This window comes from Phyllobates terribilis, unplaced genomic scaffold (genome assembly GCF_046119375.1).
Source record: "Phyllobates terribilis strain yellow unplaced genomic scaffold, ASM4611937v1 Scaffold_1__5_contigs__length_1240528914, whole genome shotgun sequence".
Classification (NCBI taxonomy): domain Eukaryota; kingdom Metazoa; phylum Chordata; class Amphibia; order Anura; family Dendrobatidae; genus Phyllobates; species Phyllobates terribilis.
Window position 1 is genome coordinate 18,953,792 of NW_027362761.1, and position 23,983 is coordinate 18,977,774.

Here is a 23,983-nt window from a genome sequence, read left to right on the forward strand (position 1 = left end):
GCCATTAGGTACCGAGATGAGATCCTCAGACCCCTTGTGAGACCATATGCTGGTGCGGTTGGCCCTGGGTTCCTCCTAATGCAGGACAATGCCAGACCTCATGTGGCTGCAGTGTGTCAGCAGTTCCTGCAAGATGAAGGCATTGAAGCTATGGACTGGCCCGCCCGTTCCCCAGACCTGAATCCGATTGAGCACATCTGGGACATCATGTCTCGCTCCATCCACCAACGTCACGTTGCACCACAGACTGTCTAGGAGTTGGTGGATGCTTTAGTCCAGGTCTGGGAGGAGATCCCACAGGAGACCATCTGCAACCTCATCAGGAGCATGCCCAGGCGTTGTAGGGAGGTCATACAAGCACGTGGAGGCCACACACAATACTGAGCCTCATTTTGACTTGTTTTAAGGACATTACATCAAAGTTGGATCAGCCTGTAGTGTGTTTTTCCACTTTAATTTTGAGGGGGAAACTACAAATCCAGGCCTCCACTGGTTAATAAATTTGATTTCCATTGATGATTTTTGTGTGATTTTGTTGTCAGCACATTCAACTTTGTACAGAACAAAGTATTCAATGAGAATATTTCATTCATTCAGATCTACGATGTGTTATTTGAGTGTTCCCTTTATTTTTTTGAGCAGTGTATGTGCATATTATATATAATATATATATATATATTTATATATATTTATTATGTAAAAAAACACCTGGGAGTAGCCTTTACAGCTTAGCCGGGTAGCTGGTACATTTTATAAGACCTACTTGCAAAAAAATTTGAATAGTGGATTTAAGGCAGCTTGCTTCTTGGGAGATAGAAGACCTGTTTAATGACTCCTTTCTGAATAGTCATTCAGGTAACTTAATATCTAATGTTCAAAGGCATTTGATATTGTATCACACAACAGCTTTGTACTGAAGCTTCAGAAGCAGGGACTAGGGGACACTATATGCAAATGAGTAAAAAACTGGTTAAGGCTATGTGCGCACGATAAGGATTTGAAGCAGAAATTTCCTGTGCGTTTCCACATCTCCTTGGCAGGAAAAACGCATGCGGAAATTCTGCGCGTTTTTTGACTTTTTTTTTTTTAAGCGTTTTTGTACATCAATGAATGCTTTTTGGAGCTAAATAAAGCTATTTGGTGGGACATTGCTTAAACCCTTGGATTACCTTCAGAACTGGGCGAGTATATTGGTAAATTTAAATGAGTAAAGAATGTGCCCGTTGTATTTCAAATAAAGTGTTTACTATGTGTTTGTGTGTTTATTTAACTCTTTACTTTAATTAGGTTTGGTCATGAAAAGGTCTGACACCTTGACATCACCAAACAAAAGAGCTAGGTGTCCACTATTCCATTTACTTAATCTTCATTAGCATTTCTATTCACGGAATTTATGCTGCTATTTTTAGCCTAGGAAGGGGCCATTTGCAAACATGGTCTCTGGCTATAATTAACAGCTCACAGCTGGTTCGTTAGCAGCTATGTCCCCCCGATCACCACTCAGCAGTGCTTTTGGACACAGCATATTTTTGTTGCGTCCAAAACACTGTGTTCTAATGCCGCACTTCTGATGTCGGTACATGCGAATCCACCGCGTATAATGACACTTCAATCGGTCAAAATCTGCAGTGAAGACTAGCGTGTCTGCTATAGAAATTGACTTGCTGTGGGTGAGTTTGGGTACGAGCCCACGATCAGGAGTCGCTGCAGGTTTGAAGCTGTGTGTTTATATTCGTCAAACCCGCAGCATCCAGATGTTACAGCATAGTGGATGGGATCTTTAGAAATCCCATGTCAGCTATGTGTGCATCAGAGGCTGCAGATCACGCGTGGACACTGATATGCGGTGCGTTTTTCAGGACCGCAGCATGTCAAATTCTCTTGCGGAGTCGCTAGTCTCCACAACAGAAATTTGACCACTAGAATGCATTGAATGCGGTAAATACGCATGGTTCAGTGAACCCATGAGGATTTACCTGCGTTCAATAAAATGCAACATTTTGGACGCAGCAAAAATATGCGTCCAAAGCGCTGCTACGTCCGAATCGTGGGCAAAGAGCCTAAAATAAAAAGAAAAAAATTGCATGGGCTCCCGCCTCATATTTTATAACCAGCAGAGGGAAAGTCGACCACTGGGGGCTGATATTAGTAGCCAGGGAAGGGGCCATTAGCCAACAATGTTTTCTGGCTATTAATATCAGCCCACAGCTGTTTGTTTAGCCTTTACTAGTTAGATTACAGGAGGACCACAGAAAAAAATTAACGTGGGGTCCCCCTATAAAATCGAACCAGCAAAGGCTAAACAGAGAGCTGCGGGCTGATATTAATAGCCAGGGAAGGGGCCATGAATACTAGCCCCCTCCAAGGCTATTAATATCACCCCTCAGCAGTCCCAGAAATGGCGCATCCATAAGATGTGCCAAATCTGGCGCTTAGCCTCCGGTCTTCCCACTGCCCTGTAGCGGTGGCGAGTGGGGTAATGGGGTTGGGGTTCATGTCAGCCTTGTATTGGCGGTAGTGATGGGCGAGCACTAAAATGCTTGTTGCTCGGGTCAAGCAAATTGGAATGCTCGAGTGCTCGACCCGAGTAAAGAGCCCAATGTAAGTCTATGGAAACTCAAGCATTTTTTCCGGTGGTCTGCAGAGGGGCTAGAAATTGCCGAAATCGATGGGAACAGTGCTCAAATTACATGGGAACAGCATGGAGAAGACCCCTGGAAGCATTTCTAACTCCCAGGTCACTGCTGTGAACAATGTTGTCAGAGTTATTATGCCACTTTTACAGACTCACAATAAAATATGCAAAAACGAAACCAAAATGGATTTTCCTGGGAAATATGTTAAAGAACATCCTGACCAGGGTAATGACTTGTATATAAGGATAAATAATGAACCAAAAATAAAAATGCTCCTCCACACCTTGGGATATGTTCACACGTAGCGTTTTTGATGTGTTTTTGCATTGCTTTCAACCAAGACAAATGCATTCACTGGGAAATGTAATTTTAACATTTTACAACCTTATCTGGCCATGTGGTGTGTGACACATCATCAGACACATGCATAAAGTGTTGAAAAGACATGGGAACAGCATGGGGAAGACCCCTGGAAGCATCTTTGATTCTGAGGTCACTGCCTAAAAGTGTGCCCATCATAAGTGATCCTAGGCGCATGCGAAGATGTCTCCCGCCATGCACCTGTCGTTGCAACAATCACCGTCCATGTTCTTGTCCCAGTGCAGCGTTCAGTTGTCCCTACCCCATTCCTTGGAATGCAAGCGTAAGTATGCAGCCAGCCACCCACCTACCCACAGGCTGCAATACTATACTTCCAAATTTTTGACAGCTGCTTGCCCTTGAAATGTGGCCTTTAAGGCGCGTGGAGGCGGAAGCTGTCCACAACCTCATGGCGGTGGTGGCCGGGTGTCCATACTCGGTCCCCAACCGCCACTATTTCTCCTGATGTCGTCTCCGCCTTCCACAAGCACGGGTCCCACAACATTACCCGTGCCCTCCCCAGTGGACTTACAGGGAAGGACTGCCTAACCAAAAACACGTGATCAAGTGAATGTGGCCATGAACGGTATGGAGCCAGTGCACAGCTTTTTTTTGCTGAGAGTTGTATTTCACCACAGCCTTATTCTTTAGCTTCGTGAAAGGACTTGGGAAACCATATCTACTCCATCTGTCATTTCTCCCAGGAAGTCCTCTAAAGTTGCGTGCACTTGAAATGTGGCCTTTTAGGCTTGTGGAGGCGGAAGCTGTCCACAATCTCATGGCGGCGGCTGCCAGGTGTCCATACTCTGTCCCCAGCCGCCACTATTTCTCCTGGTATAGTCTCCGCCTTCCACAAGCAAGGGTCCCAGAACATTACTGCTGGTACTGTTATGATCTGCAACATGTACTAAGGAAAGATAGGGGAAAGCTGTCCCTACAGTAAGACTAAGCTGAATCCCTACGATGTGGCGGGCAGCCTGTTCCTAGCGAACAGACCCGCCTTAGTCCTCAGCTAGTCTGACCTATAGCATTAAGGGAGGGGTCCCTAAAAGAACTAAGGACTGGGACAAAAATGGGACACCTCCTAAACAGAGAAGTTGTAGCAGAACAGAAAAATAAAAACTGACAAAAATGTACTACAGGTCCCAGAAGGACCAAGCGAACTTGACAGAGAAAGGCACCGAAGCACCAGGCTAGAGAAACAGTCAAACACTGAAGTCCAGCACAACCATATGGGCGGAGCTGGAACATAAAGGCAGATGGTCACGTGACCGCAAAACACAAGATGGAAAAAACAAACAGGAGGGTTCTAACAGGTACTTTTCTGTGGGAATCTGCTTGCCTTCTACCAACCTGTAATATTTCCAGTGAACTATGGTACGACTCCATGGTATTAGCATTGCCCCCAGTGCCAGTAGCAAAGCCATCCCCAATTTCCTTCTCAGGAATTCTATTTGGTAGACTGAGTGGCTGCCCAAATGCATTAGTTTCTCACAAAGGAGCTGAAGATAGAGAGGCAGTAGGTGCAAGTTTCTCCAGCCTGTTAGATATCACAGGGTGAACGGCAGCACATTGGCTCAGTGGTTAACACTGAAGCCTTGCAGCGCTGGGATCCTGGGTTCAAATCCCAGCAAGGACAACATCTGCAAGGATTTTGTATGTTTTCCCCGTGTTTGCACCTCAGTAAAAAAGCAGCCATAGAGTGTCTGGGAACTTTCCCACACACTTTTCTTAGCCAGGACTGCTTCTCGGCAGGGTTGGACAGTCTCACCAGAGAATCCTCGGGTGGGCTCTAGCTTCTCCATCAGGAGAGTTCATGATGACGAAAACGTTGCAGCAGTTATGGGGCTCTTGAGCGAGGGAGAAAGGTGAGCCCTCCGAATCAAATTCTCTGGTGGGCCCAGTGTTTTTCAGTTTGAAACGGCTTCTCAGTGGGGGTTGTGTTTCACCACAGCTATATTCTTTAGGTCGGTGAAAGGACTGGCATAGAGGGAAACCGTATCTACTCCGGCTGTCATTTCTCTGTCACCAGGTTCCGCCCATTGTCACACATGACTATGCCTGGCTGTTTGTTCAGCGGTGAGAGCCACAGATCAGTCTGCTGTGTTACAGCTTTCAACAACTCTACAGCGGTGGGTGGTTTGTCACCTAAGCATCAAGCATGTTATCTTCAGCACAGCCTGTTGCCGCTTGGCATAGGCATTGCTGCAGTGTTTTCAGCTTGTGACTTATGTGGTCATTTCGGAGATGGATGTGATTTACATTAGCGACTCTGGTTTTTATACTAAAGAAAGATCCTACTGTGCTTTGTTTTTTTTTTTCTTTTATACGTTATTTTTTTTAAGACAAATGCATTCACCGGGAAATGTAATTTTAACATTTTATAACCTTATCTGGCCATGTGGTGTGTGACACATCATCAGAAACATCCTGTTTCATTTATGATGGAGGGATTCTGAAAGTCACAAAGCCTATTTTTATAGGGTCATAGGCGGCCCTTGCTATTCTTAAAGGGCCAGCAGTCAGCCCTCGCTATTGTTAGAGAGCATCAGCCGGCCATACTATGTGGTTCTCATTATTAATGAGTGGGTCTCCTATACTGTTATTGCATATGCAGTGACTACAAGAGCTGCCAAAAATTTGGATGCAACCCAATACCCCTTTGAAGAGACATAGAGGAGGGTCTCAGTAAAAAAAAATGTTCCCATTATAAAGGAGCGGGTCTCCTATAGTGGTAATGCCCATGCTGTGACTGCAAGGGATGACAAAATTTTGGAAAAACCCCACTAACAATTTAAAGACACATAAAGCAGGGCCACAGTAACGAGTACGACATGTTCCCATTAGAAAGGAGAGGGTTTGCTATTCAGTTATAGGTTATGTAGTGAGTCCAACGGCTGACAAAATTTAGGAAAAATCCCACTAACAATTTAAAGACACATAGAGCAGGGCCACAGTAACGACATATTCCCATTAGAAAGGAGAGGGTCTCCCATACTGTTTGCCTATGCAGTGACTGCAATGGCTGTCAAAAATTTGAAGGCACTCCAATGCCCCTTGCAAGAGATGTAGAGGTCAGAGAGGCTCCTTAAAACAATGTTCCCATTATTAGGAAGTGGGTCTCCCATAGTGTTTGCCTATACAGTGAAGCAACGGCTGCCAAAAATTTGGAGGAACTCCAAAGCCCCTTGCAAGAGATGTAGATATGTTGATATGGTACATATGGTGGAGGATGAGCATGCACAGAAGGAGGACAAGAGCAATTAGACAAAATCAGGAAGCGTATACCCATGTCTGTGTGTGAAGACAGAGGTGCATGAGAATAGAGTTAAACCTCCCCAAAAAAAAGACACTGTATTTGAGCTTGTTACGCTGCTATCATTTGGTGGTGTTGAGAAGTCTGGCCCAATCCAGCCCTTGTTCATTTTTATAAGAGTCAGCCTGTCAGCATTTTCAGTTGACAGGCAGATACGCCTATCAGTTATAATTTTACTGGTGGCACTAAAAATCCGCTGTGTCAAAATGCTAGCGGCAGGGCAGTCCAGGAACTCCAAGGCATAGAGAGCCAGTTCATGCCACTTGTCCAGCTTGGATACCCATTAATTATAAGGCACAGAGGAATCACGGAGGACGTTGGTACGGTCATCAAGGTACTCCCTCACCATCTTCCGAAACTTTGCACTCCGTGTGAGAGTACCCACTGCCTCAGGGCCTGTGCGATAGGAGGGTCTGAGAAAACTGTCCATGAACTTTGACAGTGTTCCCCTGCCTCTGCTGGATTGCATTTGTGGCTCTCTCGCCTGTACTCCTTGGTTGTCCAACGAACTGTGACCTCTGCCACCAGCGTTTTCAGATGGGAATTTTTTCAATAATAACCCAACAAGGGCCTTCTAGTACTGCCCCATTTTATTAGGCCTGTCCTGCAAAGGAATAAGAGACATAAAGTTCTTCCTGTAGTGTAGGTCTAGAAGCATCACCAACCGGTAATGACTGTCACCCAAAATGTGGACAATGCGAGGTTCACGGGATAGGCAGCGTAACATAAGCTCAGCCATGTGTGCCAGACTGCAAAGAGGCAAGATTTCCATGTTCTCACCAAGAGGATGACTGACCATGCTCTCCTCCTCCTCCCTGTCCTCAGGCCATCCACGCTGAACAGACGGTATGACAGTTGTGCAGGTAGTACCGTCTATAGCGCAGGAAACTAGCTCCTGTTCTTCCTCCTTCTCTTCCTCATTGTCACCCAATCCATGTTGGGATGAGATGAGACTGGGCTGTGTGTAATCACCATGTATGGTTCCTTGCTTCATCTCATCGTGTTCCGCCTGCAATTCATCCTCTTTAATTGAGAGCAGAGAGAGTTTCAGAAGACAGAGAAGCAGGATGGTGATGCTAATTATGGTGTCATCGCTGCTCACCATCTTGGTGGAGTCCTCAAAGTTTTGGAGGATGGTACAGATATCTGACATCCATGTCCACTCCTAAGGTTTTATGTGTGGAGTCTGACCTGAATACCAACGGCCTTGTTGATGCTGGTACTCAACAACTGCCCTCTTCTGCTCACAAATCCTTCCCAACATCTGCAATGTATAGTTCCAACGAGTGGGGATATCGCAGATGAATCGGTGAGCTGGAAGCTGCAAACGCTGCTAAAACACGGCAAGGGTGGCGGAAGCTGTAGCTGACTTTCTGGGCACACAGGCGGAGTACTTTAACAAAAAGATCTGGGTAGGTTTTGAGAAACCGCTGAACCATGAGGTTAAGCACATGGGCCACGCATGGTACGTGTGTGAGCTTGCCTCAGAGCCGCCACCAGGTTCTGGCCATTGTCACACACGACCATGACTGGCTGTGGGTTCAGCGGTGTTTGCCACAGATCTACCCACTTTTTCAGAGCTGTCCACAACTCTTTAGCATTGTGCTGTTTGTCACCTAAGCATATTAGCTTCACAACCTGTTGCTGCTTGGCTGAGGCAGTGCTGCAGTACTTCCAGCTTGTGACAGATGTGGTCATTTCGGAGATGGAGACTGAAGAGGAGCAGGAGGATGAGGTGCAGGAGCAGTAGAATGTGGGGGCAACCCTGATTGACCCAGGGCCCACAATCCTCGGCATCGGGAGGACGTTTTCCGTCCCAAGGTCCGACTAGGTCCCGGCTTCCTCTGTTAACCCAGTGTGCAGTCAGCGAGATGTACCGTCCCTGCCCACAAGCACTTGTCCACGTGTCCGTGGTTAGGTGGACTTTCCCAGTAACTGCATTGTTGAGGGCACGGCTAATGTTGTGGGACACGAGCTTGTGTAATGCGGGGACGGCACACCTGGAGAAATAGTGGCGGCTGGGGACCGAGTACCGAGGGACGGCTGCCGCCATCAGGTTGTAGAAAGCTTCCACCTCCACGAGCCTAAATGGCAACATTTTGAGCGCAAGTATTCACGAAATGTGTGAATTTAGCAGTGTGGCCTGTGGGGGCGTTAGCTGTTTTTTTGTGCTTGCGTACCAAAGACTGGGGTAGGGACAACTGAACGCTGCGCTGGGACAAGGACGTGGACGTGTTTACTGATGGTGCTAGTTGAGTGTTCAATGACAGGTGCAGGGCAGGAGGAATCTTGGCATGCGCCAAAGATAGGGGATTGACGTGCATGCACAACAGCGGAGCAAGCAGTTGTAGACACTGTTTCTAGACCCTGGGGTTCAGCCCACTTAGTCGGGTGCTTTGCTGCCATTTGCCTGATCATGCTGGTGGTGGTCAGGCTGATAGTTTTGCTACCCCTGCTGGTGCTGGCCTGGCCGGTGGTGCAAATGACCTTTTTGGGGTTATCGGCAGAGTCTTTAAAAAACAACCAGACTCTGGAAGACCTAACAGTTGTATTGGCAACTTCTGTCGTGTTGGCTTAACGAGGAACGCTTTCCCGCCTAGTGTCTGTGGCCACAAGACTGCTTCTTCCTGCCTGTTGTGGTGCTACGCCTCCCACCCCCTGTGTGCTGCTGTCCTCGCTCTGTATGGCCCCTGTCAGGTTGGGTCAGTTACTATATCATCCACCACCTCATCTTCCACTTCCGCACCCTGGTCCTCCTCCTGACTTTCTGGCAATTGTCTCATCATCATCCACCTCTTGTGACAGTTTCCCACCATCGCCTTCGTGTGACTGTGGCTGCTCAAATATTTGGGCATCGCTACATGCGATTTCTTCTTGCCCCTCTTCAAGTGGATTGGGAGAGAGGCCCGAATCTATAAATGGAAAAGTGAACAGCTCTTCAGAGTGTCCAAATGTGGCATCAGTTGTCTCCGGGCACTCGGCATCATGGTGAGGAATATGCAGTCCAGACTCATGGCCACTGAGACTTGACCGGGTGGTGGTGGTGGTGGTGGCTAAGTGACTGGAAGCGTTATCTGCTATCCAACCAATAACCTTTTCACACTGCTGTGTGTTCAGTAGTGGTGTTCTGCGGTCCCCTATTAATTGGGACAGGAAGGTCGAGCAACAAGATGTGGGTGTTTGTTGTGGCACAATTTCAGCTTGCCAACGGCCTCATCCTCTGCATGCACCATCACCATCACGTCCACTTCCCTGTCCCTTGCCACGTGCCTTGCCCATTTTAAATGGAGGACAATATTTTCCACGTTCACTACAAATGGCTAGATTTGAACCACAGTGATAGGTGATTCGTGTGATGGAAAACCAGTTTTAAATAGCTGGCCTGTAGGTTACTATTTTTCACAGCGACCTAGTGTTAATAACTTCACTGACACACTGCAACAAAATTTAGTTAGGAGCACACTTATATGTGATACGTGTGACAGAAAAACAGTTTTATCCCCTTTACCCCCAAGGTGGTTTGCACGTTAATGACTAGGCCAATTTTTACAATTCTGACCACTGTCACTTTATGAGATAATTACTCTGGAACGCTTCAACGGATCTGTTAAATATTAATTATGGATATTCATTTTATTCTGAATGCTGTACCATAAATAAATAGGATTGCATCAGTCATCGTGCTAGGGTTTTTAGATGACATGCGCTATTTGTGTGTTTTTGGTTCAGCACCATAATTAGAAGAACAGGTGCCATATGACCGGCCTATAAAAGCCCATGTTAGAGACAGGGGGTCTCTTGCCATTCCACAGGACACAGAAGGAGGATCTGTGTGTGATACAGCTGCTTATTTAGGCAAAAGTAACACATGGTGTCATCCTGACACACAAGCTGGACACAGACAGACGCAATGTACCATCCAGGATCCCAGGAAAAGATGGAAGAATCTCAACTATTAAGCTAATTATGGACAGATGGACAATTACTCTAACTTTTTAACTATTGTATGTACCTTCTTCAATTATTCTTTTTAATGGACAATCCAAGAATAAATCGATACATTTTTTTATAAGAATATCGTGATATAGAAGTCCTTGATAGAAAAAAATATACGGAAAGAAGTATTTTTTTACGGGATCCCCCTGATTCTGAGATTGTTTTTCGTGACATATTGTACTTCATGATTGTGGTAAAATTTCTTCGATATCACTTGCGTTTATTTGTGAAAAAAATTTAAATTTGGCGAAAATTTAGCAATTTTCAAAATTTGAATTTTTATGCCCTTAAATCAGGAAGATATGTCACACAAAATAGTTAATAAATAACATTTCCCGCATGTCTACTTTACATCAGCACAATTTTGGAACCAACATTTTTTTTTGTTAGGGAGCTATAAGGGTTAAAAGTTGACCAGCGATTTCTCATTTTTCCAACAAAATTTACAAAACCATTTTTTAGGGACACATTACATTTGAAGTCCGTTTATGACAGAAAATACCCCAAAGTGACACCATTCTAATAACTGCACCCCTCAAGGTGCTCAAAACCACATTCATGAACACTATTAACCCTTCAGGTGCTTCACAGGAATTTTTGGAATGTGGAAGAAAAAAAACTAACATTTAACTTTTTTCACAAAAATGTTACTTTAGACCCAATTTTTTTTATTTTTGCAGGGGTAACAGGAAAAAATAGACCCCAAAATTTGTTGTGCAATTTCCCCTGAGCATGTAGATACCCCATATGTTGGGAAAAAACACTGTTTGGGCGCACGGCAGGGTTTGGAAGGGAAGGAGCGCCATTTGACTTTTTGAATGTAAAATTTGCTTGAATAATTAGCGGATGCCATGTTGCGTTTGGGGAGCCCTTGATGTGCCTAAACAGTGGAAACCCCCCACAAGTGACAAAATTTTGGAAACTAGACTCCTCAGGGAACTTATCTAGATGTGTGGTGAGCACCTTGAACCCCCAGGTGTTTCACAGAAGTTTATAACATTGAGGCGTAAAAATAAAAGTTCACATTTTTCCCACAAAAATATTTTTCAGCCCTCAATTTTGCATTTTCATAGGAGTAGCAGGAGAAATTGCACCATGCAGTTTGTTGTGCAATTTCTCCTGAGTAAGAAGATACCCATATGTGAGGGAAAACCACTGTTTGGGCGCATGGCAGGGCTCGGAAGGGAAGGAGCGCCATTTGACTTTTTGAATGTAAAATTTGCTTGAATAATTAGCGGATGTGCCCCTGATGTGCCTAAACAGTGGAAAACCCCCACAAGTAACACCATTTTGGAAACTAGACCCCTCAGGGAACTTATCTAGATGTGTAGTGAGCACCCTGAACCCCAAGTGCTTTACAGAAATTTATAACATGGAGCCGTGAAAATAAAAATATCAAACTTTTTCCACAAAAATTATGTTTTAGCCCCAATTTTTTTATTTTCACAAGGGTAAGAGGAGAAAATGGACCCCAAAAACGTGTGTAATTTCTCCTGAGTACGCCAATACCCCATATGTGGGGAAAATAGTATTTGGGCGCATGTCAGGGTTCAGAAGGGAAGGAGCACTGTGAGACTTTTTGAACGCAAAATTGGCTGGAATTGAGAGCGGACGCCATGTCGTGTGTGGAAAGCCCCCACAAGTGACCCCATTTTGAAAACTACACCCGGCAAGGATTTTATCAAGGGGTATAGTGTACATTTTGAACCCAGAGGTACGACACAGAATTTGATAACATTAGGTCATTGTATTGAATAAGTTGTCATTAGTCTTGAGCGCAAGTGCTCGCTATTTGAGTTTGCATCGGGTACTCGGGTAGGCACCATGTATCGCGCATGCTCGAGTGACATGCTCGAGTCCCCGCCCGCATGTTTCACAGTTATTAGACACCCCAAAAAAACATGCGGGGATCGCTCGTGCATGGCTGTCAATCCCAGCAAGGATTTTTGGACGCAAAGCATATAGGGGTGGGGGGACTCGAGCATGTCACTCGAGCACCTGCGATACTCAGTGCATACCCAAGCAGCGAGCACTTGCGCTCAACACTAGTCGCCATATCGTCATCTTTTTTTTTTTTTTACTTTTGAAAAAAAATCCCAACCCCAACCCTATGCCTAGAGTTTATTTTTTACGCCGTTCCTAGTGCGGTGTAAGCGATTAGACAACTTTATTCTTCATGTTGGTGCGATTACAGCGTATCATATCCGGTTTTTATGATTGACAGCTGTCGCACACTAAAAGACGCATTTTTTTGTAAAATCTAGTTTTTGCATCACCATATTTTGAGAGCTATAATATTTACATATTTTGGCCGACAGAGACATATAACGGCTTGTTTTTTTGCTTGTTTTATTTTTTTATGCTGTTCCGCGTGTGGTAAAATTGATAATGCAGCTTTATTCTTCGGGTCAGTACGTTTACAGCGGTACCACATTTATATCGTTTTTCTATGTTTCGGCGCTTTTACACAATAAAAGCTATTTTATAGAAAAAAATATTTTTTTGCATTGCTTTATTCTGAGAGCTCTAACTTTTTTATTTTTCGGCTGATGGAGCTGTATGGCGGCTTGTTTTTTGCGGGACAAGATGACATTTTCAGCAGTACCATTTTTATTTATATTTGTCGTTTTGATCGCGTGTTATTCCATTTTTTGTTTGGCGGTATGACGATGAAGCATTTTTTTTTTGCTTCGTTTTTTATTTTTATTTTTTACCGTGTTCACTAAAGGGGTTAACTAGTGGAACAGTTTTATAGGTCAGGTCTTTCCGGATGCGGCGATACCAAATATGTGTACTTTTTTATTGTTTTTTTTCTTCCATAATAATATTTATTGATGGGTACATTAAAATAATCCACCAAAAATAAAAATATATATTTTTTTTAATATTTTTTACAATTTTTTTTTTTTTTTTTCATTTTTTAACACTTTTTTTTTACTTTTATACTTTGTCCCACTATAGGACTTTTTTACTCTGATCGCTTGTATAGCATAGGGATGGAGCACCATCCCTGTGCTATACAGGCTGTCAGCGCTGCAGATGCAGAAGATACTTTGGTCATGCACTGCGCATCGCAGCATTGCGGGGGTTAATGTGCTGGGAGTGGTGGGGGACTGCTTCCAGCACATTGTCACAGCTGACACCCGGCGGTGATCATGCCCGCACAGCCTGTGTGCGGGCGAAATCAACAGGGCGTACTAATACGTACCTGGCTCTTAAAGCCCAGGGCGCAGGTACGTATTAGTACACCTTGGGCTTTTAAGGGGTTAAATAGCTGGCCTGTAGGTTACTATTTTTCACAGCGACCTGGTATGAATAACTTCACTGACTCACTGCAACAAAATTTAAATGGAGGCCAGAAATGGCAGAATTTGGAGCTAACTTATATGTGATACGTGTGACAGAAAACCACAGTTTTAAATAGCTGGCCTGTAGGTTACTATTTTTCACAGCGACCTTGTGTCAATAACTTCACTGACACACTGCAACAAAATTGAAATAGAAGCCAATATTTTCCACGTTCACTACAAATTTCTGGATTTTTATCGCTGTAATATGGAAAGAATCTGGCTGTATTCTGGCAACAAGCAAATGGAGCAGAAAAATGGTGTTCTCTGGATTGCTTTTTAAGCAAATAATATTTTTTTTTATCCCTGGCCCCTGATACCTGGAGCTATTTCTAGAAATATCTGTAACAGCAACAGCAGCAGACAGCACTGGAATGGAGCCTCTTGCAGTCTGCCACATACACAGCCTGCCTTCCTAGCTCCTGCTATCACCACTGAATAGATGCAGCTGGATTAGTCCTCAGAAGGACTGTTAGTTCAGATGGATATTATAGATATATGTTGTGGAATACCTATACTAACTCTAAACAAGCAAATCTCTCCCTGACGTAGCAGCATCTCTCCCTACACTGCCTGTTTCCGGGGTAGACTGTGACGAGCATGGCGGCGCCAGGTCTGATATACACCTGATGACACTGTAATGCCCACAACCAACATAGCTACGGCATTACAGTTCGTGGCAGGCAATCCCTGCATGTTCATTGGCTCTCTAAAAAGCGCCAAACATGCAGGGAGGAGGCCTGAGCAACCTGGAAATACTCGTCGAGCATCTCGAGCGGTGAGATGCTCGGCCGAGTACCGAGCAGTGGCGAGCACATTCGCTCATCACTAATTGGCGGCTGATGTGAAGCTCAGGTTAGTAATGGAGGGCATCTATAAAATGCCCCCATTACTAACTGCGTAGTAAAATTGTCGCTGCTTTTTCAATAAAAGACACGGCCAGAATAAAGTATTCTAATGAAATAAAAAACACAGTTCTACAATTTTCTTTTATTACCCTCTGTCCGCGAAGCCATCGATCTTCTGGAAAAAAATTTAAAATAGCAAATAACCATATCCCTCACCTGTCCGCCATCAATGACGCAGTCCACGTACCGCCAACGATTGTCCCACAGCGATCTGGGTCACTTCTACAGCAGTGACATCAGCAATCACTGATGTCTCTGCTGTAGAAGCCAGCAATGTACACTGACAGGGGTGTAAAATCACTCCTGTCAGTGTACATGCTGCTAGAGTGAGGTCACTGGGTTTCATCAGCTGAAGATCAGCTGATCAGCCCCGGTGAACTTACTACCATGGGAGCATTCTTCTGGCAATCTCTGACAGTGGCATTTAACTCGTGCTTCCGGGAAGAGTGTCCTAAGCCCCGCCCATCGGTGACCCCATCGCCAATGGGTGGGCATGACAACCCTGGGTTTGCAGCAGACGCCTGTGGTTGTCATGTTTCAATTGCTATGAGCGCCACCTAGTGATCAGCACTCATAGCAAGTGAGCATTTCTCCTGCATACAAGCGATCTGCTCATCGCTTGTATGAAGTAGAAGCAATGAGACAACTGCTGCTTCTAGTCTCCTCTGGAGACTATAGAAGCAAGCAGAAAATGTAAAAAAAAAGTTTTTAAAAATATAAAAAAAAAAAAATATATATGAAAGTTTAAATCACCCCCCTTTCACTCCATTCAAAATAAAATATATAAAAAAAAACCCACATGCACATATTTGGTATTGCCGCATTCATAATCGCCCGATCAATATAAAAAAATAATTAATCCGATCGGTAAACGGCATAACGAGAGAAAAAATCTGAACCTCAGAATTACGTTTTTTTGGTCGCGGCACAATACTTAACTCTCCCCGTGCCTCCGCAGAAGATCCGGTGTCTTCCGCGGCTGCTGCACAGTGACGTCTCAGGTCAGAGGGCGCAATGACGTCTTTCCCTCTACTGAGCAGTCACAGCGCAGAGCGGGAAGGCGGCAGCGCGGCTGAGGAATCCGGAGCAGCGGCAGCAGGTGAGGTATTTGATTTATTTTATGTATGGAGGCATGGGGCACCGGCATAGGGCATTTTATGGGGCCCCTGGAGGCATGGGGCATTATAAAGGGGCCCAGCCTGCATGGGGCATTATATGGGAGTAGTGTAGCAGTCCTATGTTATGTCAAACTCAATTTGACAGGTGCCACGCCCCTCCTCCCCCTCCCCTATCAGGCCATGTGTTGTATCTTGTTCAGCATTTTATATGAATTTTATATGAGTTTGATGTTGCTATCAGATTATTTACTCTTATTTGTTAGTATAATTCTCATTTTATATGAGTTTTATAGCCCCAAGAGTTTGTTCTTATTTTATATGGGCATATTATCTATATGGCCAAGTTACAACTACCTCAAGTATAAAGTGTGTGTTTTCTGAGTTTGTAAAAAGCAGCACTGCTAATCACCAAGCACTGATGATTCAGAGCTGGACTTTTGATGTTGCTATCAGATTATACTACCCCAAGTATAAACAAGACATTACAGAAATGGTCAGACACTTCACTGATGAATTATGATTCATATGTCATATATTTTATACATTTGTAAAAAAGCAAAGACACAATATTGTGAAAGTTTTAAAATAATTTATTGTTCTCAAGATAAATATATGAAAATATAACACACATTTACCCTCTACTGCTAATCACCAAGCAATAATCCCATTTCACTAATTACAAATTCCGCAGATAAGTTAGTGCAGTATATTACACTGTGAAAATCTAACAATTTCTTACAACTTGTAGACATTCCAGGTAATCACATCTCAGAATGATTCACTCAGAGGTTTGATCCAAGACATCACACTAGATCTGGATGGCTAGATAAAATAGAGCTAACAAAAGGTTACAAATTCCGCAGACTTCATGGATACACATTCAGTAGAATTACAGATTGATGGTTTATATTAAATAACTTAGAGTAATACAATTATTTTACAATTATTACAGAATAATATACAAATAAAGTAGTTGATAATATATAATATGACAGATATTTACTTTTATTGTTCTTAGCAGTCTGGAAGCACAGATAGCACATTCTACTCATATCTAGTTTGTCAGACAGGAATAAATCTTGAGAGATGTCTAACAAGATTTTTTGTTAGCCAGTTCTACCTTATCAGGAGAGAATAAACAGTGCTGTATGTATCCTGGAATTGAGAGTTTTGATGTGCAGTATATTACATTGCGAAAATATAAAACATTTACCCTGTACTACTAATTGCAAAGCAATGATCACATTTCACTGAGTGATTTCTGCCAAAGTAAAAGTTACCCTGTCAGGAGGTAATAAATCAACAGCTACTTGGGGAGATATCTAACAAGATTTTTTGTTAACCAGTTCGACCACATCATTACAATTATTACAGAATAAATAAAAAGTATTATAATCATATTGTAGCATCGGCGTCTCTGCCCCGTACTAGGCAGAGACGCCGTCCCTCTCACCTCCCCGCTCCTGGCGTGGCGTCCTCCAGCGCTTCTCTCCGGCACGCGCTCCTTCCCCGGCAGTGTGCTTAGGGCACGCGCGCTCCCCCTCTCTTAAAGGGACCGCGCGCGCCGTCCTAAGGAGTCCCCGGCCAATTGCCGGAGGACCTCCCATATTTAAGGCACCGCCTCCAAAATGGAGGTGCCCGAGCATTGTTGTTTGCACTGTGTCTCACCTGTGCTTCAGCCCTCAGGTTCCGCTGCTAGCCTGACTTCTCGTCCTGCCTGCCAGCCTGTTACTTGCCTTGTCCGCCAGACCGCTCACCTGGGAGCGTCTACTAGTTACCTGCCTCGTCTGTCAGCCCGCTCACCTGGAGAGGCAACCAGTTACCTGCCTGTTACCTGCTGTCTCCGTCAGCCCGCTCACCTGGGAGCGCCCGCCAGTTACCTGTCAGGTATCCGTCTCGCCTGTCTACCCAGAAACTGTCCCGGTCACTTGCCGAGACCACCTTCCGGTCTACCCAGAGACTGTCCCCGTCACTTGCCGTGACCACCTGCCTGTCTACCCAGAGACTGTCACCTCACCTGCCGTGACCACCTGCCCGTTTACCCAGAGACTGTCCCTGTCACTTGCTGTGACTACCTGCCTGCCTTCCCTGGGAGTCACCCGCTTCCTTACAAGGACTTCCCCCTTGTACTGCAGCTCAGAGGTTCCACCTCCCGGACCCGTAACAGTTTGCTCGGGCCATGGAACCCGGTGGCACCCAAGCTCCCTCGCTCTCTGACCTATACCATGAAGTCTCCCGTCAGAGATCCCAGCAGGAGTCCATCCTGAACCACCTGCGGAATGTCAACTCCCGCCTGGACACACTGACTGCTCCACCAGCAACCACCGCTAGTGTCACGACTCGCACCCCGGCAGCGCCGCTGCCCACCAATACCATGGCATCCTGCCCCGGACCCCGGCTTTCTGCACCTGCTCACTTCGGAGGCGACCCTGCTCAAGCTCGGAGCTTCATAAACCAGTGCACCCTGCACTTTGAACTCTTGGCTCACCAGTTTATCTTCGACCTCTCCATCCTGAACCACCTGCGGAATGTCAACTCCCGCCTGGACACACTGACTGCTCAACCAGCAACCACCGCTAGTGTCACGACTCGCACCCCGGCAGCGCCGCTGCCCACCAATACCATGGCATCCTGCCCCGGACCCCGGCTTTCTGCACCTCCTCGCTTCGGAGGCGACCCCGCTCAAGCTCGGAGCTTCATAAACCAGTGCACCCTGCACTTTGAACTCTTGGCTCACCAGTTTATCTTCGACCGGGCCAAAGTGGCATTCATCATGTCCCATCTCACTGGGGAGGCACTGGCATGGCTTAACCCCCTGTGGGAGAGAGGGGATCCCCTGGTGTCCGACCTGTCGTCTTTCCTCACTGCTTTCCGGAGAGTCTTCGATGAACCGGGATGAAAGACCTCATCTGCCTCCTCTTTGCTACATCTCCGTCAAGGGAGTCTCACCGTGGGCCAATATGCCATACGGTTCCGCACCCTCGCTTCTGAGCTTGCCTGGGATAATGAGGCCCTGGTGTCCGTCTTCTGGGAGGGCCTTTCCGGTCGGATTAAAGATGAGCTCGCCGGTCGGGATATTCCTACCACCCTGGATGACCTGGTGTCACTGGCTACCCGGATTGACATCAGGTTTCAAGAACGCACCAAAGAGACCACCCGTGAGAGAAGGTTTCCCCGCCTAGCTCCTACTTTCCAGAAACCTGTCTCCTCTTCTGTCACTCCCCGGGAGCACTCACCCGAGCCCATGCAGATCGACCAGACCAAGATGGTCAAATCTCGCCAAGAGTCATGCCGAGCCGAGGGGAGCTGCTTCTATTGTGGCAGTGAGGAGCACCTGATTCGTTTCTGCCCGGAGAGGCCGGGAAACTCCAGTGTCTAGGACCGCTCGGAGAGGTAGCCCTAGACAAAAATAAATCCTCTCCAACCCTGACTTTGTCTGTATCTATCTCCTGGGGAGAGAACCGTCACTTTGAACTCGCCCACCTGGATTCTGGATCCGCTGGAAACCTCATCTCCCAGTCCCTGGTTGAGAAATACGGTATTCCCACCAAGTCTCTGGCTGAACCTTTGTCAGTCGCCTCCGTGGATGGAAGACTTCTTCCGGTGACCATCCTGCTCGCCACGGAACCCATAACCCTGCAGGTGGGAATGCTGCACTCTGAGGTAATCTCCTTCCATGTGTTGCCCGGACTCTCCCACTCCCTATTGCTAGGTCTACCTTGGCTCCAGACACATGAACCCATGTTGAACTGGCATTCTGGTGAAGTACTCCGGTGGGGGCCGGTCTGCCATAAGACCTGCCTGGTTCCGGTTCGTCCTCCACCTACCCCAGCTAATTTACCCGGTCTTCCAGCTCCTTACTGGCCCTATGCTGACGTCTTTGGTAAAAAGGAAGCAGAGACATTGCCACCTCATAGGCCATATGATTGCCCGATCGACCTGGTACCTGGCTCCACTCCACCCCGTGGGCGTATTTATCCGTTGTCTGCGGCCGAAACCCGGGCCATGTCTGAGTACATAGAGGAGAATCTGGCCAGGGGATTCATCCGGAAGTCTACTTCCCCGGCTGGAGCCGGATTCTTCTTTGTCAAAAAAAAGGATGGCTCGCTACGCCCCTGTATTGACTATAGAGGACTCAATCAGATCACGGTTAAAAATAAATACCCCCTTCCGCTCATCTCTGAGTTATTTGATCGCCTTAAAGGCGCCAGGATCTTTTCCAAGCTGGATCTACGTGGAGCGTGTAACCTGGTCCGTATCCTTCAGGGAGACGAGTGGAAAACGACATTTAATACCCGGGACGGACACTATGAGTACCGTGTGATGCCCTTCGGTCTCTGCAATGCTCCCGCCGTCTTCCAAGAACTGGTCAACGACATCTTCCGTGACCTTCTTTACTCCTGTGTGGTGGTATACCTGGACGACATCTTGGTCTTCTCTCCGGATCTTCCCTCACACTGGAGGGATGTTCGTCAGGTCCTGCTGAGGCTCAGGCAGAACCACCTCTATGCTAAATACGAGAAGTGCCTTTTTGAGCAGACCTCTCTTCCATTCCTGGGCTATGTTATCTCCCAGACAGGCTTGCGAATGGATCCCGAGAAGCTCTCTGCTGTCCTAAAGTGGCCCCGTCCGGAGGGCTTGAAGGCGATACAGCGATTCCTGGGCTTTGCTAATTACTATCGTCTCTTCATTCCTCACTTCTCGTCTCGGACTGCGCCCATATCTGCGCTCACCCGTAAGGGAGCAAATCCCAAGGTATGGCCACCCGAAGCTGAGGAGGCCTTCCTTTCCCTGAAGCAAGCCTTCTCCTCTGCCCCTGTGCTGCACCGTCCGGACTGCAACAAACAGTTCTACCTGGAGGTTGATGCTTCCTCCTCTGGAGCCGGAGCGGTGCTCACCCAAAAGTCTTCATCCAGGAGAATGGTAACCTGCGGCTTTTTCTCTAAAATCTTCTCCTCCTCTGAGCGCAATTACTCCATTGGAGACCGAGAACTGTTAGCCGTTAAATTGGCGCTAGAGGAGTGGCGTTACCTGCTTGAAGGGGCTCTATACCCGGTGATCATCTACACGGATCACAAAAACCTGGCATATCTTCAAAATGCCCAGAGACTTAATCCACGTCAGGCCCGGTGGTCTTTGTTTTTTGCCCGCTTCGATTTCATCCTTCATTTCCGCCCGGCGGACAAGAATGTCAAAGCTGATGCCTTGTCCCGATCCTTCCTGTCCTCCGACCAAGAGGAGGAGCCTATGCACATTATCGACCCCTCCAAGGTGATGAATGTGGCCCCCTTGGATCTGACTCGTCTTCCACCCGGCAAGACGTTCGTGGCGCCTCCTGACCGTGAGAAGGTTCTTCACTGGGGTCATTCTTCTAAACTAGCTGGCCATGCCGGCCAAAAAAAGACCTTCCTACTCATTTCCCGGCATTACTGGTGGTCTACGCTGCGTAAGGATGTGGTAGACTTCGTCTCTGCCTGTTCATCTTGTGGCCGCAACAAAGTTCCCAGACACTTACCAGCTGGTCATCTCCTGCCGCTTCCCATACCTGTTGCCCCGTGGCAACACATCGCTATGGACTTCATTACCGACCTTCCTGTCTCTGCCGGGTGTACTGTCATTTGGGTGGTCGCGGACCGCTTTTCTAAAATGGCCCACTTCATTCCCCTGCCTGGTCTTCCGTCTGCACTTGAGCTGGCTAAGGACTTTATCTGCCATATCTTCCGTCTCCATGGCCTACCCCTCCACATCGTGTCGGATCGAGGGGTTCAGTTCACCTCACGCTTCTGGAGAGCCACATGTAAACTGCTGGACGTCACCCTGGACTTCTCCTCCGCTTACCACCCTCAGTCCAATGGTCAAGTGGAGCGGATCAATCAGATCCTTACCAGCTATCTCCGGCACTTTGTTAATGCCCACCATTCTGATTGGGTGGACCTCCTCCCTTGGGCCGAATTCTCTTACAATAACCACGAGAGCGAATCCTCTTCCAAATCCCCTTTCTTTATTGTCTATGGCCAGCACCCCCGGATTCCGTTTCCCGTCTCCGCCTCTGTGGACAACCCTGCCGCGCAGTCTGTTGTCAGCGAGTTTTCTACCATTTGGGAGAGTACTAGGTCCGCTCTTCTTCTGTCCTCCGAGCGGATGAAGAGATATGCTGATAAGAGACGTCTGGATCCGCCTCAATTTCGTCCGGGAGACAAGGTTTGGCTCTCCTCCAAACATGTACGGCTCAAGATACCCTCCTACAAGTTAGGTCCTCGCTTCATCGGCCCATTCGAAATCCTCAGGCAAATTAATCCAGTGGCCTACAAATTAAAACTCCCGGCCACCTTACGGATTCCCAACTCCTTCCACGTATCTCTCCTCAAACCCGTTGTCTTTAACTCTTTTTCCAATAATCCAGGTGCCCCTCCTGCTCCGGTTTCCGCTGATGACGTCTTTGAGGTAGAGAGTATTCTGGCCTCCAAGAGGGTAAGAGGAAAGACCTTTTTTCTGGTAGATTGGAAGGGGTTTGGTCCTGAGGAGAGAACTTGGGAACCCAAGGAGAACATCAACGCCCCGCTTCTCCTTGAAAAATTTCTTTCTGGCCAAAAAAAGAGGGGGCCTAAAGGGGGGGTACTGTAGCATCAGCGTCTCTGCCCCGTACTAGGCAGAGACGCCGTCCCTCTCACCTCCCCGCTCCTGGCGCGGCGTCCTCCAGCGCTTCTCTCCCCGCTGCTTCCGGCACGCGCTCCTTCCCCGGCAGTGTGCTTAGGGCGCACGCGCTCCCCCTCTCTTAAAGGGACCGCGCGCGCCGTCCTAAGGAGTCCCCGGCCAATTGCTGGAGGACCTCCCATATTTAAGGCACCTCCTCCAAAATGGAGGTGCCCGAGCATTGTTGTTTGCACTGTGTCTCACCTGTGCTTCAGCCCTCAGGTTCCGCTGCTAGCCTGACTTCTCGTCCTGCCTGCCAGCCTGTTACTTGCCTTGTCCACCAGACCGCTCACCTGGGAGCGTCTACTAGTTACCTGCCTTGTCTGCCAGTCCGCTCACCTGGGAGCGTCCTTCAGTTACCTGCCTGTTACCTGCCTCGTCAGTCTGACCGCTCACCTGGGAGCGTCCACCAGTTACTTGCCTGTTACCTGCCTTGTCTGCCAGACTGCTCACCTGGGAGCGTCCAGCAGTTTCCTGCCTGTCTCCTGCCTCGTCTGTCAGCCCGCTCACCTGGAGAGGCAACCAGTTACCTGCCTGTTACCTGCTGTCTCCGTCAGCCCGCTCACCTGGGAGCGCCCGCCAGTTACAGTTCTATGAAAAAGTTTGGGCACCCCTATTAATCTGAAGCTTAATGTTTTATAAAAATTGGTGTTTTTGCAACAGCTATTTCAGTTTGATATATGTAATAACTTTTGGAATACAGTAATGTTTCTGCCTTGAAATGAGGTTTATTGTACTAACAGAAAATGTGCAATCTGCATTCAAACAAAATTTGACCGGTGCATAAGTATGGGCACCTCACCAGAAAAGTGACATTAATATTTAGTAGATTCTTCTTTTGCAAAAATAACAGCCTCTAGTCGCTTCCTGTAGCTTTTTATGAGTTCCTGGATGAAGGTATTTTTGACCATTCCTCTTTACAAAACAATTCCAGTTCAGTTAAGTTTGATGGTCACCGAGCATGGACAGCCCTCTTCAAATGATCCCACAGATGTTCAATGATATTCAGGTCTGGGGACTGGGATGGCCATTCCAGAACATTGTAATTGTTCCTCTGCATGAATGCCTGAGTAGATTTGGAGCGGTGTTTTGGATTATTGTCTTGCTGAAAGATCCATCCCCTGCGTAACTTCAACTTTGTCACTGATTCTTGAACATTATTGTCAAGAATCTGCTGATACTGAGTGGAATCCATGCGTCCCTCAACTTTAACAAGATTCCCGGTGCCGGCATTGGCCACACAGCCCCAAAGCATGATGGAACCTCCACCAAATTTTACTGTGGGTAGCAAGTGTTTTTCTTGGAATGCTGTGTTTTTTTGCCGCCATGCATAACGCCTTTTTGTATGACCAAACAACACAATCTTGGTTTCATCAGTCCACAGGACCTTCTTCCAAAAAGAAATTGGCTTCTCCAAATGTGCTTTTGCATACCTCATCCGACTCTGTTTGTGGCGTGCTTGCAGCATCGGCTTCTTTCGCATCACTCTCCCATACAGCTTCTCCTTGTGCAAAGTGCGTTGTATAGTTGACCGATGCACAGTGACACCATCTGCAGCAAGTTGATGCTGCAGCTGTCTGGAGGTGGTCTGAGGATTGTCCTTGACTGA